Genomic DNA, 17,845 nt, shown 5'->3' on the forward strand with positions numbered 1-17,845 from the left:
CTATGTTCATAGAGATATTGGCCTTTTTTTTTCTTGTAATGCCTTTGTCTAGTTTTGCAATTAGAGTAAATCTAGCCTCATAGAATGAGTTAGGAGGTACTGTATTTTTGCTGGGCACGTTTTTGGCCCAAACTGTCAGAAAAAAAATCTTTCATTTTAATTTTTTTAATTCAGCTTTTTGTTTATTTATATTTAGATACTTGTTTTTTTGTATTATAAAGGAATTTTTGCATTTATTTTTGAACATGTTGAACATATTATGGTGCAAGAAATTTTATGTAACAAATAATTACAAAACACAAGAACATCTGTGTTTTGGTATTTCAGGTACTATCATGTATAATGCACAACCTTATTTTTCCATAAAAAATTTGGGCAAAAAAAAGTTCTCATTATACATGGCAAAATACAATATTCCTTTTACTTCTGTCTTCTGAAAGAGATATATGGAATTGGTATGATATCTTTCTTCAGTATTTGATAGAATTCACCATGAATCCATCTGGGTTTAGTGCTTTCTGTTTTAGAAGGTTATTAGTTATTGATTCTGTTTTTTTAAAAAACAGATACATGCCTATTTAGATTATTTATCTCTTCTGTGAGTTCTGGCAAATTGTGTCTTTCAAGGAATTAGTTCATTTCATTGAGGTTATCAAATTTGTGGGCATAGAGTTGTTTATAATATTTCTTTATTGTCTTTTTGATGTCCATGGGATCTGCAGTGATGTCCACTCTTTTATTTTTGATATTAGTAATTTGCATTCTCTCTCTTTTATATGGATATTTTCAAGGAACTAGCTTTTGATTTCATTGACTTTCTTAAAATTTTTTAAATTTTATATTACAGTTGATATTCAATATTATTTTATTGAATATTAATTCAGGTGTACAGCATAGTGGTTAGACAATTATATAATTTACACAGTGACCCACTCAATAATTCAAGTATCCAACCGGCACCATACATAGTTATCACAACATTATTGACTCTATTCCCTATGCTATACTATGTATCCCTGTGACTATTTTGTAATTAACAATTTGTACTTGTTAATCTCTTCACCTTTTCTACCCGGTGTCCCATCCTCACTCCACTCTGCAACAGTTTGTTCTCTGCATCTATGAGTCTGTTTCAATTTTGTTTGTTTATTGTTTAGATTCCACATATAACTGAAATAATATAGTATTTGTCTTTCTCTCTCTGACATTTCACTTAGGATAGTACCCTCTAGGTCCATCCATGTTGTTGCAAATTATGTTATTTTATTCTTTTTAATGTAACAACTTTTTAATCCACTGTCAATTGATGAGCACTGGGGTTGCTTCTGTATTCATCTATTGAAAATAATGCTGCAATGAACATAGGGGTGCACATATCCTTTTCAATTAGCGTTTTGGGTTCCTTAGAATATATACCCAGAGGAGGAATTGCTGGTTTATAATGCATTTCTATTTTTAATAGTTAAGGAACATCCATACTGTTTTCCACAGTGGCTGCACCAATTTACAATCCCACCAAGAGTGCACGAGGGTTCCCTTTTCTCCACATCCTCACCAACACTTGTTTGGTGATTTATTGATAATAGCCCATTCTGACAGGTGTGAGGTGGTAGCTCACTGTGGCTTTAATTTGCATTTCTCTGATAGTGATGCTTAGAATTTTTTCACATGTCTATTGACCATCTGTACGACCTCTTTGGAGAAATGTCTATTCAGATCCTCTACCCCATTTTTTAAATTGGATTGTTTAGTTTTTTTTTGGTTTTGAGTTGTATGAGTTCTTTATAACTTTAAATATTAACCCTTTATCAGATGTATTATTGGCAAATATTTTCTTTAATTCAGCGGGTGTTTATATGTTTTGTTGATGGTTTCCTTTGCTCTGCAAAACCTTTTTAGTTTAATATAGTCCCATTTGTTTATTTTTTCTTTTGTTTTCCTTATCTGAGGAGTTATATCAGAAAAACATATTGCTAAGAGTAATGTCAGAGGTGTTGCTGCCTATGTTTTCTCTATGAGTTTTATGGTTGTGAGTCTTACATTTAAGTCCTCAATCCATTTTGAATTTATTCTTGTGCATGGTATAAGAAGGTGGTCTAGTTTCATTGTTTTACATGCATCTGTCCAATATTCCCAACACCATTTGTTGAATAGACTGTATTTATCCCGCAGTGTGTTCTTGCCACCTTTGTCATATATTAATTGACAATATAGGCATGGGATTACTTGCGGGCTCTCTATTGTATTCCATTGATATATTTGTCCATTTTTATGCCAGTAATATGTTGTTTTGATTACTGTAGCCTTGTATAGTTTGATAGCAGGTAGTGTGATTCCTCCAACTTTGGTCTTCTTTCCCAAGATTGCTGTGGCTATTTGGAGTCTTTTGTGGTTCCATATACATTTTTGGATTATTTGTTCAAGTTCTTTGAAAAACACCATTGGTATTTTGGTAGGAATTTTGTTGAATCTATAGATTGCTTTGGGTAGTATGGGCATTTTAATGATGTTATTTTTCCTATCCATGTGCCATTTATTTGATTCTTCTTCAATTTCTTTCTTCAATGCCTTAAATTTTCTGAGTGTAGGTATTTTACCTTTTTGATTATATTTATTCTTGGTATCTTATTTTTATTGCAATTATGAATGGGATTGTTAGTTTTTCTTTTGATAATTCATTATTGGTTTATAAAAATGCAACCAATATCTGAATATTTATTTTGTATTCTGCTACTTTACTGAGTTAGTTTATTAGTTTTAGTAGTTTTTCAGTAGACTCTTTTTTAAAAAATATTTTATTTATTTACTTTTACAGAGATGGGAAGGAAGGGAGAACGACAGGGAAAGAAACATCAATGTGTGGTTGCCTCTTGTGTGCCCCTTACTGGGGACCTGGCCCACAACCCTGGCATGTGCCCTGACTGGGAATCGAACTGGTGACCCTTTGGTTCTCAGACCAGTGCTCAACCTAAGCTACAACAGCTAGGGCTGTTGGTGGAATATTTAGGGTTCTCTATGTACTGTATCATGTCATCTGCAAATAATGACATGAAGTCATTTTTATAAGAAGTTTAATACCTTCCTTTCCAATTTGAATGCCTTTTATTTTTTCTTCTTCTCTGATTGCTGTTGGTAGGACTTCCAACACTATGTTGGATAACAGTGGTTAAAGTGAAGATCCCTGTCTTGTTCCTGATCTTAAAGAAAATGCTTTTAGTTTTTCCCCATTGAATATGATGTTAGCTGCACATTAGTCATATATGGTCTTTTTTATGTCAACATGTATTCTCTCTATTCCCACTTTGCTGAGAGTTTTTATCATAAATAGGTGCTGGGTTTTGTCAAATGTTTTTTCTCCATTTATTGATATGATCATATGATTTTTATCCTTCATTTTGTTTATGTGGTGTATCACATTAATGGATTTGTAGATGTAGAACTAACCTTACATCCCAGGAGTAAATTCCATTCAATGATGGTATATCATTGAATGATATATCATGGATGGTATATCATGTTCTTTTTGATGTATTACTCAATTAAGTTTGCTAATATTTTATTGAAGAATTTGCATCTATGTTCATCAGGGATATTACCTATACTTTTCTTTCTTTGTAATGTTTTTGTCAGGATCTCAAAAAATAAGCATAAGAGCACTACCTCCTCGTTAATGTTTTAGAATAGTTTGAGAAGTATAGTGTTAATTTTTCTTTGAATGTTTGGTAAAATTCACCTGTGAATCCATTCAGTCCAGAATTTTTGTTTGTTGGGAATTTTTAAATTACTAATTTGATTTTGTTGGTTGTAATTGTTTTGTTCAGATTTTGTTTTTCTTCTTGGTTTAGTATTGGAAAAATTTATCTATTCCTTCCAGATTGTCCAATTTGTTGGCATATACTTGCTTGCAGTATTTTCTTACAATCCTTTGTATTTCTGTGGTGTCAGTTGTCATTTCTCCTCTTTCATTTCTGATTTTGTTCACTAGGGTCCTCTATCTGGATAAGTCTGGATAAAGTTTTATTAATCTTACGTATCTTTTTAAAAAACTAGCTCTTAGTCTCATTGATCTTTTGTATTGTTTTATCAAACTCTACTTTGTTTGTTTCCACTCTGATCTTTATTATTTCCTTTCTTGTACTAATTTTGGGCTTTGTGGTTTTTCTCCTAGTTCCTTTAGATGTTTGAGATTTTTCTCGTTTCTTGATGTAGGCCTATGTTCCTATGAATTTCCCTCTTAGGACTGCTTTTGCTGTGTCCCATAAATTTTTGAATTGTTGTGTTTTCATTTTAATTTGTTTCAAAATATATTTTGATTCCTTCCTTGATCTCATTGTTAATCCATTCCTTGTTTAGTAACATGTTATTTAGCCTCTGAGTATGTGTTTTTCTGATATTTTTTCTTATAACAGATTTCTAGTTTTATATCATTGTGGTCAAAGAAGATGTTTGATATGATTTCAATCTTCTTAAATTTATTGAGACTTGTTTTGTGTCCTAACATGTGGTCTATCCTGGAAAGTGTTCCATGTGCACTTGATAGGCGTGCACTACATACCTATTTTCTGTCTGCAGGATCTACCCAGTGATGTCAGTGAGGTGTTAAAATCCCCTATTATGGCTGTATTTCTGTTGATTTTTCCTTTTATGTCCATCAATATTTGCTTTATCTATTTTGGTGCTCCTATGTTGGATCATAAATGTTCACTAGGGTTATATCCTCTCATTGAATATCCCTTTATCATTACATAATGTTCTTCTTTGTCTCAATATAGCCTTTGCTTTAAAGTCTATTTCATCTGATATTAGTATTGCTGCCCCAGTTTTTTTCTTTTCCATTTGCATGGATTATCTTTTTCTAACCTTTTACTATTAGTCTCTGTGTGCCTTTCAATCTGAAGTGGGTCTCTTGTAGAAAGTATATATATGGGTCTTGTTTTCTTATCCATTCAGCTATCCTATGTCTTTTGATTGGAGCACTTAATTTATTTCCATTTAAAATGATTATTGATAGATATTAGTTATTGCCATTTTATTATTCATATTTATGTTACCTTCTATTCCCTTCTTCTTAAAGAAGTCTCTTTAATATTCCTTGTACAATAGTACTGATTTGGTGGTGATGAAGTTCTTCAAGTTTTTTCTGTCTGGGAAGCTCTTTATTTCTCCTTCAATTTAAAATGATAGTCTTGCTGGATAAAGAAATCTTGGTTGTAGGTCTCTTGCTTTTCATTAGTTGGACTATTTCATGCCAATCCCTTGTGGCCTGAAAAGTTTCTGCAGAGAAATCAGCTGACAATGTAATGGGAATTGTCTTTCTCTTTCTGCTTTTAAGATTCTCTCTTTGTCTTTAACCTTTGCCATTTTAATTATAATGTGTCTTGGTGTGGGTCTCTTTACGTTGATCTTGTTTCAGGCCCTCTGTGTTTCCTGGGCTTGTCTGTCTTTTTTCCTCACCAAGTTCCAAAAGTTTTTGGTCATTATTTCTTCAAATAGGTTCTTGATCTCTTGATCTCTCTTTTCCTCTTCTTCTGGTAGCCCTATGATGTGGTTATTGTTATGCTTGATGTTGTCCCAGAAATGGGTTGTGTTTTCTGTGTTCTCTTGTTGATCTCTCCGATTTGGGGGGCAGGAGTTTTCCCTGTGACCTCACTTCTCTAACAGATCTAACAAGAGTTGTTGATTTTTCAGTTTGTTCAGCTTTTTCTTGTGGTTAGGATGGAATGGTGACTTCCAAGTTTCTTAAATGTCAGACCAGAAACCTATGCTTATAGTTTTATGTTGAGTTTTGGAGGCCTGTAGAACATCCAAGTGAAGTTGTTTTTTTATATTGATGGTGATTAAAGGGTGGGGGGGTATGGAAAGTGATATTACCTAAAGGTAGAGTTATTGTGGGAAAAGCAAAGGGCCTAGGCAATATCCTTGAGAAAGATCAACATTTAAGGGAGAAGAAGAGATGCTAACAAGGGAGAACAAGAATAAACATGAGAGGCAGGAGGAAATTCAGAAGAATGAGACCTTATGGAATCCAAGGGAAAAATGTTTTGAAAGGGGGACTAGCCAACAAAAGTAAATCCTGCTGAGAGTTCCAATAAATTAAGAGCTAAAATTTGTCTAATGGAGGTAGATTTTTGGTAGTTTAGGTGAAAACATTTTCAGTGGAGTTATATGGGCATAATATAGGTCAGAAAGAATTGAGGAAGAGGAGGTGAGAAAATGGAGATAGCAGGTAAAAATTAATTTTTTCAAGAAACTTCTGGAGCTTGGATATGATGGTATATTTTTTCTTGTAACAAAAAGACTTAGGCAATATAAATGTTAATGAGAATGAGTGGAATGAACTGGTAAAGGCAGTGATAGAATAAAGAGATGCTGGGTTGGTCAAAAAGTTTGTTTTTTTTTTCTGCAAGATGGCTCTAGTAGCACTTCATTGTCTTTAACTTCATTCAAAACAACTTTGTTAGATTGTATTGTGACAGTTGTCATATCAGTGAGCATTTTAAAAATCTTATCTAAACTGGTGATTTTTTGTGTAGCCATTTTAATATTGAAGATAGAAGAAAATAAGCAACATTTTCAGCATATTATGCTTTATTATTTCAAGAAATATAAAAACACAACTGAAATGCAAAAAAAAAAAAGATTTATGCAGTGTATGGATGGAGGAGATGCTGTGATTGACCAAGCATGTCAAAGTAGTTTGCAAAGCTTCATGCTGGAGATTTCTTACTGGATGATGCTCCATGGTTGGGTAGATCAGTTGAAGTTGATAGCGATCAAATTGAGGCATTAATTGAAAACAATCAATGTTCTACCACGTGGGAGACAGCCAACACACTCAAAATATCCAAATTAATACAGTCATTGGTGAAAATGAAAAAATGTCTTTTATTTTAGAGAAAAAGACTAAACAGACTATTTGGCGAACCCACTAGAAGAGAGTAGATGACTGGTGGAGTGAAATCTCTCAGAAGTCAGGAAGGAGATGAGACCAGAGCACAGGATGAGGGATTAACCTTAGAAGAGGAAGAGGGATGTATAGTCCCTCTTAATAGGAGAAATGCAAGAAAGAATCAATGTAGATTATTTATCATATCATTTAATCCTTACAAAAGTCTCTGGGGCTGAATATTGTTTTCCCTAAATTTCAAGTGACATAAAGGAGGCCCAGAAAAGTTAAATAAAACTTGCTCAAATTCACAAAAGAGAACCTAGGAAATACCCAGCCCCAAGGTTGCTTTGAACCTCAGCTGCAATGGTCATTTGCTTGCAATATTTTAAAAGCTTAAGTTCCTCATTGAAAGTGCCCTGAAAGTGACTGAAATGTGGTTGTATCCTTGTTTTATGACTTGATAAGCCAGATGGAAAGAGCTTTTACTGGAAGAAACATGTGATGACATTTGGTAGAGATGTAGTAAAAGAGGTTGCTCTTAATTAATGTTTGACCAACTCAGTACCAAAGGTCTGACTTTTCTTCCTGAGCAAGACGTTGCTGGAATAAACAACCTTGCTTCTGTTTCTGTGTGTGATTGAGAAGCACCAATGCATATTTTATATTATTGCATATAATATAAAATATACAATATATACAAAATATACAATATAAAATGCATATTTTATATTATTGTCTTATTCCTTCATGCAGTCTTGCCACATGGATAATTGTGTCTGTGTTACAAATGAGGAAACTGAGGCTCAAAGAGGTCAAGTGCCTTAGCCAAGGCCACAGAGTAGGGGGTAAAATAAGAATTAAACCCTAGTCTTTCTGACTCCAAAGTTCTTGCTCTTTCAACAAAGCATCGCTTTACATAGCTCAGAAGTAGGGAGGAGCCTGCTGCTTGGAAGATGAATTATGGGGCTTTGTAATACCCCAGGCATATAACCGACCAAGTTTTATCTTTCTCCTTTCAACTCCCAAACTTAAAGTGATAAAGAGTTGTAGGACTATTATAGTCAATATTTATATAGTGCCAATTGTATACAAGCATTATTGTAGATAGTATAGATACAGTAACAATCCTGGAGCAACCTTACGAGGTAGGTTTTATTATTGTCTTCATTCACACAGGAGAAAACAGGCATTGAGAGCCTGAGTAACTTGCTGAAGGCCACACAACATGCCAGTAGCAAAGCCAGAATTTGAACCCAGAATGTCTGGTTCAAAAATCTGGGCTTTTAAACAACAGGTGGGGACTGTTGGTCTCTGATGGGGAGTTTTTATTTTGTGTCTTCTTTCCTATCTACTCAATTTAGTTCTTTGACCAATGGCATAGAATTTTGAGTCAGATCCAGACGTGACTCCCAGCTCTACCAGTTAAAAAGCTGTATGACCTTGGATAAATTACTTCTGTGATCTTCTGAGTGGATCTCAGCATCTCTGTCCACTCAGGCAGCTCCTTTGACCCCTCCCTCTTCCTGGCTCACTGTGATGAGTGGTTAATGGTGAGAAGGCCCACCAGCACCAGACTGAGAGCTGGAGGCTAGTGGAGCAGGGATAAGAAGACAAAATCTGGTCCATGAAGTGTAAGTGGAGGCCACAGCCATGGCCACGGTCACAACCTGACCCACCCACAGCACTGCCAAAAAATCCCAGCGGGAGTGTACAAAATCCATGAGCTAACAGATCAGAGCCAGGATTTGGTTTAGGCAGATCCTTGTGTATAATGATCCATTGCAGTCAAGCTTCTTTTGGAAGTCTGCCGCTCCAGGCCCAGGGGGCAAGCCTGCATAGATTTTGAAGGCGCCTCTAATACTTACATTTTCCACCATTTTTAATCAGCCGTTGAGTACTGTTACATTTTTAAAAACAATTTTGTGTCCTGTCCCTTCCTCTGTGAGCTGAGAATGCCTGGTGAGAGTGCTGCTCCCCAGAAGGCTGCAGTAGTGTGGAAAGGTCTAGATTTCTCCGGGCGGTCTGAGAAAACATTGATTAGGGAGACTGTGTTAAAGAGAGAAGTCAGGATTGTTATTATGTGAACTGCAGGAGTGCTTTAAGTCCTAAAGGTGAAGTAGGGCCGTAAATAAGTATGGACAAAGAGGTCAGACGCTGGGAGGACCGCAGCTGCTCTGAGAGTGAAGAGCCCAGAGAGGAGGGGTAAGCGGTGTGAGTCTGAAGGCAGGAGGAATGTGAGAATGCTGGAACCTTGCCATGTGTGGCATAGGGCGAGCCTGGCTGTCTAATGCAGATTCTCAAATGGGTCCTCCAAAGTGCTACTCATAGCACAGGAACGTGAACACCTGTCCATGAGTGTGTGTGTGTGTGTGTATGCACTGGGGGGAGGGTGTCCAAAAAGTGCAGCCCAAAGGAACACCTGGTAGGAGGGAATTTTCTTTAGGTCCTATGTTTTATGCTGGAAATCTGTTTGTTTTAATATAAAATGGTTTTAAATGACACCATCAAGTAAAATGGGTATTCTAGAAAAGTGCTCCCTACGTATGCAATAACTTGAATAAACTCTGTCACTGCCCATCACCCCAAAATGCCTAGTGACAGTGTGAGAAGCACAGGCTTAATGGACCCTGGAGATGAGATATTTTGCATCCACCTCATTCTTACATTCCTGCCTCTACCACTCTAGTCCAAACCTCAACTTCTTGTACATGGGTTATTACAAAATGCACTTAAAATCTTTAAAAAATCATGTTATGATATGATTATTAAAACAATACATGTTTACTGAAAATAGAAAAGTTATTCAGATATTTAAAAAGTAATGGATTATTTTTTAAAGTTTTATTTATTTTTTAAATATCTTTATATGGATTCAAAGTTTAAAGAGATAAAAAGACACATTTTTTTCCTTCCCACTTCCTGTTCCCCTAGCCATCCTATTTCTTCTGGGAAGCATCCAGTTTTATCAGTTTCTAATATATTTAAATAATTATGTATATATTTCTCCCCTAAATATCATTTTCCCCCAGTGGTAGTTTGATAAACATAGTTACAGACACACACACAGTTCTGTACTTTATCTTTCCTTTAAACATTGTGTCTTGGAGATTATAACAAATAAGCACATTGAAATCTTCCTGTTTTCATAACTGCCCAGTGAACAGTAGACTTTTTGTTAAATCTTCACCCAAGAATATGTTTACTAATTTTAAAAGAGAGAGGAAGAGAGAGAGAAAAGAAAACATCGGATGTGAGAGAGACATTGATTGGTTGCCTCCCACACATGCCCCAACAGGGGATGGAACTGACAACCTAGGTATGTGCCCTGACCTGGAATCAAACTTTTCCGTGCATGGGGAGGATGCTCCAGCTGACTGACACACCTGGTCAGGGCTAGACTCTTCTTTGACAGTCTCTCCTATGTCTGTCATTTTATGTCAGATTAATCGTGCCAAAATATCAGTCCCATGCTCAAACACCTTGCTCATACCTGCCTGGGTCCCCACCCCACCATTAGCTATGATGAAGTCCATACCCATCCCCCACCCGGCAGCTTGGCCGGCCCAGCCAGGCCTGGCTTCTCACTGCTCCTCCACTAGCTCTGCTCCCTCTTGCCTTTTCCATGTTTTCTATGTATTCCTCTCCTCTCTCCCCACCCTGCTCTGCCCCTATGGATCTTCCTTTCTGCCCGTTTCTGCTCAAATCTTCCTCCATGAAAACCCCAACCCTCAGAGCTAACACTAGCATTTTACTGCACACCACCCATGCCCTTTCTTCACCTTACACTGCCATGTGTTGTCGCTTTGATATGCATAGCTCTCGTTCCACCAGGCTAAACTTTGCACAGACCAGTGACTACATTTTCTGTGTCATTTGCTACTTCTTGTGGTACTTTAAATCTCTGAGTTGAAAGAAAATTTCAATATTTGTGAAATTGTCAGAATGCCAAGAAACCTGGCTCAGTGCGCTGACTCATCCAGAATGGGGTAGGACAGAGACCAAAGCTGAATCATCTCCCTCCTCCCTCTGGAAAGCCAGGCCAGAGGCTAAGTGCTGTTAGTGCTCGTCAGAGCCCTGATGGATATGCCTAAGAGAGGTGGAAAGGAGCAGGCTGAGCCTTTGCAGGAAGAACTTGCAGTGCAGGAGCTGCTCATTGATTAGTTGTTTGGGGTAACATGACAAATGGGACTTCTACATTGAGCAGCACAAGTTCTGTGTCCAGAGAGCTAATTGAGACGATTTTTCCCCTTTGGTAAATTTTATTGAAAAGATGATGCAACAATACTAAAGACAACTTTAATAACATGACCATTTTTACTTTTACATAACCCATTCCAGATTTTGCCCACTCTCATGCATTTAAAAAATATATAGGGTAGCTACAGTTTGGGAGAATATGCCATTTTGCAGGTAAGTGGTAACCTTGGTAGGAAATGAGAAGAATTTGTGATCCATGGAGGCATCTTTCTCCCCTAGACCCACGGCCCTGTCATCTGGATTCTCTCCCTCTCTGGTTGTCATGACTTGCCAGAGGTTGATATTTCTTCTCTCTCTTCTGTTCTCAGTGCTTCTTAGGAAGATAAATATGAATCCTCACCCTCCTTACCTTATGTAAGCCAGAATGTGATTGAAATGTGAGTGGTGGAGGAAAGTGAGTAGAACATTCCTAAGTGCATATTTACTGTCAATTAACTTCTTTTAGACGAGATGGTTATCCATGTCTCCCCCAAAAGCAGAAATAACCAAAACCTTATCTGGTGACCTCAGCCACCACACTTCATATACTGCTTACTATTTCCCAGTTATTGTTCACTATCGCCTCCTGCCTTCCCTCTCACACCTAAATGCACTTGTTTATATGACTACACTCCACTCTGGCTTGCTGGGTACACAGGGCATCCAGGCACTCTGTGTCCTGGAAGTCCTTGGTGGCATCAGTACCATGTCTGGTGAAGCCCCACAGGCTTGGTTACACCTTAGATGGTTTAGATTCAAATTCTGCCTCCACCACTTACTAGCCCTGTACCTTGGTCAAATCACCTGTAAAGTGGGACCAGTAATAGCACTTACCTCATAGGTTGTTGAGAGAAGCACATGAGTTAATACTTGTAAAGCATGAGAACAGAACCTGGAATGTTTAAGAACTTAATGAATATTAGCTATTATCTGAATTTCTTCTAATCTTCAAAGACTGGACCTCCTACCTCTTACCTAAAATCTTGTCTGACTAGTCTTGCCCAGCCCACAATGATCTCTTATTCTTTTGTAAGTACAACATATTTGATACTTAATTTACTCAAATAGCACCTTGAGACAGCTGTAGAATAGAAGGAAAGAAACAGTATTGGAGTTCAAATCTTGACATTGTTACATACTGTGATACTTTGAGGGAGTTACTTTTGAGGCTTAGTTTTGTCATTTGTAAAATGCATATTACAATAGCTTAACAGGGTTATCATGAAGGCTAAATAAGCTAATGCTTAAGAAGTATTTCATACAGTTCTTGACTCATGCTATCCTCAATAAATATGCACACTTTTAAAATATAGTTATATAACTATATTTTATTGATTATGCTATTACAGTTGTCCTGAGTTTTCCCCCTTTACCCCCTCTACCCAGCAACCCCCTACTCCCTCAGGCCATCTCCCCACCATTGTTCATGTCCATGGGTTATATATATAAGGTCTTTGGCTCCTCCATTTCCGATACTGTACAACTCTGTGGCTATTCTGAAACTATCTATTTGTACTTCTTAATCCTTTCACCTCTTCACCCAGTCTCCTCCTCACCCCTCCCATCTGGCAACCTTCCAGTAACTAACTCTTTTCCTTTTAAGACTCTCTCTTTATCTTTAACCTTTGGCCTTTTAATAATGATGTGTCATGGATTGAATGGGCCTCTTTGCATGCATCATAATTGGGACTCTGTGTTGCCTGGACTTGCATGTCTATTTCCTCACCAAATTAGGAAAGTTTTCTTTCATTATTTTTCAAATAGATTTCCAATTTCATGCTCTTCCTCTTCTTCTTGTAGCACCCCTATGAGGTAAACGTTGGACCTCTTAAAGTTGTCCTAGAAGGTGCTTATACTATCTTCATTTTTTGGATTCTTTTTTTCCTTGTGGTTCTGCATGATTGTTTTTTGCTCCCTTTTGCTCCAAATCATTGATTTGATTCTTGGCTTCATCCATTCCACTGTTGTTTGCCTGTAAATTGTTCTTTATTTCAATTAGTTTGTCTTTGTTTCTGACTCGGTCTTTTTCATGGTGCTGAGGCCCTCACTAAGTTCCTTGAACATCCTTATAAACAGTGTTTTGAACTCGGCCTCTTGATAGATTGCTTATCTCCATTTTGTTTAGCTCTTTTTCTGGAGTTTTGATCTGTTCTTTCATTTGGGCCATGTTTCTTTGTCTCCTCATTTTGGCAGCCTCCCTGTGTTTGTTTCTATGTGTCAGTGTCTTGATAGTGTGGCCTACTGTAGTAGGTGTGCTGTAGGGTCCAGTGGCACAGCCTCCCCTATCACTCAAGCTGGGTACTAGAGATGCACCCTTTATGTGGGCTGAGTACACCCTCATCATATAGTTGAGCCTTGGTTGTTGTTGGCAGATCAATGGGAGGGATTTACCCAGGCCAGTCAGCTGCAAGGACTGGCTGTGATCACTGATCACCAACCTCCACCCTCCATGGAGGATCAGCTGTGCAGGGGCAGGATGGTGGTACTCTGACATGGTCTGTAGCTGTCCACTGGGTGTGCTGGGCCTAGGGTTTCCTGGGTGGTGCAGGCCAAGGTCAGCCCCCTCCTGTGTTTTCCCTGGGGCATCCTGCTTGAGCTGTAAAGCAATCTGAGATGGCTGCTATTTGTGCTGGGCTTGGAGGTTTTCAGGTGAAGCCAAGCTGCGACTCTGATCTGACTGCCACTAGGGCTCACTGAAGTCAGCTGTTGCTTGCTTGATAGGATTTAGGAGCCAGGATGACCCATTCTTATGTAAAAGCAGCTTTGGTGGGCCCATAAGTTGGGAGGGGTAGTACCTCTGTGGATCTCCAAGGTGGGTCACACAGTGTTAGCCAGGTTGATGGAGTCTCAGATATAGTACCAGCCTACTGGGTCTGGTTGGGAGAGGGCTGAACAAAGGAACAATGGCCTCTGCTTGCCCCCATGCCAGACACTTCAGTCTCTCCCTGTATACCACTGAGCTGCCCTTCCAGCTGCCACCCCGGTGCTGGAGCTCAGAGGGAACAAGTTTGAGTAGGTGAGTCCATGTGTGTGTTCCCTCAGAAGAACTGTTTAGTGGTCCAGGAGCCTCCTCCACCAAATCAATCCCCACTAGTTTTCTCAGCCAGAAGTTGTGTGGCTTATCTTTCTGGCACTAGAATCCTGGGTTGGGGGGCCTGATATGGGTCTGGGACTCCTCACTCCCAAGATATCCCTTCTGATTTTTTTATCCATGTCGGTGAGGGGCCAGCCTGTTCCATGTCCGTGCCCCTCCTACCAGTCTGGATGGGTGTAGTTTTTTCAATTCCATAGTTGTCAGACTTGCATTCAACTTGATTTCTGATGTTTCTGGGTGATGGTTGTTGTATATTTTAGATGTAATTTTGATGTGGTTGTGCGAAGAGGTGAGCCATGTCTGCCTATGTCACCATCCTGACTGGAAGCCCAATATGCACACTCTTTTAAAAATATTATTTTTGAGTTTTGTTTCCCAAATTGTAAAAGTACAATCATTGTAAAAAAAAACAAACAAAAACAGATAGCATAGCAGTGTATAGTGAGGAAAATTAGAATAAACATAAACATCTTTCTAAGACAACAATTTTTCCAAACTCCTGCCTTAGAGACTAAAACACAACTGGGTGTATTTCCTTTAGATTTTTTTCTCTGTGTGTGTTTGCAGACCCACATATTTTTTAAAAATTTGCAATCTGCTTTACTTTACGGAGACATGTCTCATCTTATTTAACATTCTTCAAAGTCATGGTTTTCACAAATTTTATAGTGTCCCATATACATCTATTTTTAACCATAACCCTATTGCTAGACATTGAAATTGTATTCAGGTTTTAGCTATTCTAAAGTATGGTGTATCTATCCTGAGAAAAAAGAACAAAGCTGGAGGTATCACACTTACTGACCTCAAACCATACTACAAAGCTACAGTCATCACAACAGTATGGTATTGTCAGGAAAGCTAACAGACCAAGGGAACAGAATTGAGAGCCAGGGAATAAACCCACAAATATATAGGTCCCTAATTTTTACAAAGGGACCACAAATCCCTTCAATAAATGGTGTTGAGAAAATGGGAAAGCTGCATGCAAAGAATGAAACTAGGCTGGTGTTTGACACCATACACAAAAATGAACTCAAAATGGACTAAAGACTTGAATATAAGAGCTGAAACAAAAGTACATAGAAGGAACCATAGGCACTAAACTTATGGACCTTGGTCTCAGGGGGGTCTTTGATCCCAAAAGCAAGGGAAGTAAAAGCAAAACTAAATGAATGGAACAGCATCAAATTAAAAGTTCCACACAGCAAAAGAATCTATTAACAAAAGAAAAAAAACAATCAATTAAATGGAAGATGACATTTGTCAATGATACCCCTTGGTAAGGGGCTAATATCCAAAATATATAAAGAACTCATACAATTCAACCACAACTCCCCCCATAAACAATCCAATTAAAAATGGGCACAAGACCTCAATAGACATTTTTCCAGGGAAGAATACAAATGGCTAACAAATATATGAAAAGATGCTCAACATCACTAGTTATGAGGGAAACGCAAATCAAAGCCACAATGAGATACCATTTCATATTTGTTAAAATGGCTATTACTAATAAGACAAGAAAACAAGTGTTGGAGAGGGTGTGGAGAAAAGGGAACCCTGGTTTACTGCTGCTGGGAATGTAAACTGATGCTGTCCCTGTGGAAAACAGCAGGAAGGTTCCTCAAAAAATTAAGAAAAGAGCTACCATATGACCCAGAAATTCCTCTTCTGGGTATCTAACCCCCAAATTTGAAAGTACTTATTTGTAAAGATGTTTGTACCCCTATGTTCATCGCAGCATTATTTACAATAGCCAAGACATAGAAACAACCTAAGCACCCTTTGACAAATGATTGGATAAAGAAGACATGGTGCATATATACAATGGAATACTACTCAGCCACTAAAAAAGACAAAATATTGTCATTTGCAACTTGGATGGATCTTGAGAGTATTATGCTAAGTAAAATAAATCAGACAGAAAAGGACAAGAGCTGTATGATTTCAGTCATATGTGGGATATAAAACAAAGAATAAGAAATGAACAAACAACTCCCCTCCACCCCAAACAAACTTGAAGATAAAGATGACAGAATCCTGGTTACCAGAAGGGAAGAGGAGAGGGTGGGGGGAACATGAACAGGGTAAAGGGGGCCAAATATGTGGTGATGGAAGGAGACTAGACTTCAGATGGTGAGCACACAGGGTACACAGAGGTTGTATTATAAAGTTGTACATGTGAAATTTATATAATGTCATTAACCAACGTCACCTCAATAAGTTTACTTTTAAAAAGATTTATTTTTAAAAATGCTACATCAAATATCTGTCTACAGTAGTACTCCCTCATCCCCAGTTTTGCTTTCTGAATGTTCAGTTACCCAGATCAACTGAGGTCTGAAAACATTAAATGGAAAATTCTGGAACTAAATGATTCATGAGTTTAAAAATCAGTGCCGCTCTGAATAGTGTGACGAAACACCGAGGCATCCCGTTCAGTCCCACCCTAGGCGAGAATGCCTCCCTCGTCCAGAGTGTGTGCGCTGTAAGCGCTCTGCCCTCCAGCCACTCAGGACCCATCTTGGCAGAGCTTGTGTTCAGGTCTGCTTTATTTTACTTCATAATGGCCCCAAAGCCATTCTCATAGCTTTTATTACAGTATGTTGTTATAATTGTTCTATTTTATTAATAGTTACAGTTGTTAACTCTAACTGTGCCTAATTGATACATTAAACTTTATTATAGGTAGTGATGTATAGGGAAAAATATTGGGTATATAGGGTTTAGTACTGTCCATGGTCTTAGTATTCACTGGGGGTCTTGGAACACGTCCCCTGAGGGTAAGGGTGGGGGATCTACTCTATATGAATCTTTGTAACTATCTTTGGTTACTTTGTTCAGATGGATTCTTAGGAATAGAAATATTAGGTTAAAGAAAACACATAAGGATCCTGGTATATATCGTCAAGTTTGGCTCCCCCAGAAGCTGTATAAATTATATTTCTATTAACACTGATCATGGTTGTCCATCACCTCTCACCATTGCCAATGTTCTGATGTGTTATTTAACTTTTTGTCTGCTTTATCTATTATCTTCCAAACAGATTATCATCTCCTTAAGCAGGTACTGTGGGCATCTGCATGCTTATATCTGCCACAGAATTTTGCTTGGTGTCATTCATATAATAGCCCTCATAAATAATTGCTAAATGAATGAATTTCTATTTACTACTATCCCTCTGGGGTTAAGAACTGGAGAAAGCACTCTAACAATCAATCACTCTCAAATTGGTCGAGAGAGAGGAGTATATACTTGCTCATGTTCCAGGGATTTGGATAAGGGAATGGGTCCAAGAGAGAAAAATGGGGCATTTTTTAGGGTCATCTCTGTCTGCAGCATGTTTGGACTGACTTTCTGCACTGCCATCCATTTTCCCTTCATAACTGGGTGTGGAGAGGGGTGGGATCTGTTTTCACAACTCAGCCGTGTAGCAGAATGAGTGGAATTTTCCAGATGGATCCTCTTGATGGCCATTGGCATAATTACAGCTTTGCCTTCTGGAGGCTGTTGGGCTGCAGCCCTCGAAGCCTAGAGGACTGTTTCAGCAGGTTGGACTGCGGGATCTCAGCGTTGCTGTTGGCATGGAGAGCCACGAAGGATTTCAAACCACAAATGCCAT

Source organism: Phyllostomus hastatus, unplaced genomic scaffold, assembly GCF_019186645.2.
Source record: "Phyllostomus hastatus isolate PE091 unplaced genomic scaffold, TTU_PhHast_1.1 phas_scaffold_216, whole genome shotgun sequence".
Classification (NCBI taxonomy): domain Eukaryota; kingdom Metazoa; phylum Chordata; class Mammalia; order Chiroptera; family Phyllostomidae; genus Phyllostomus; species Phyllostomus hastatus.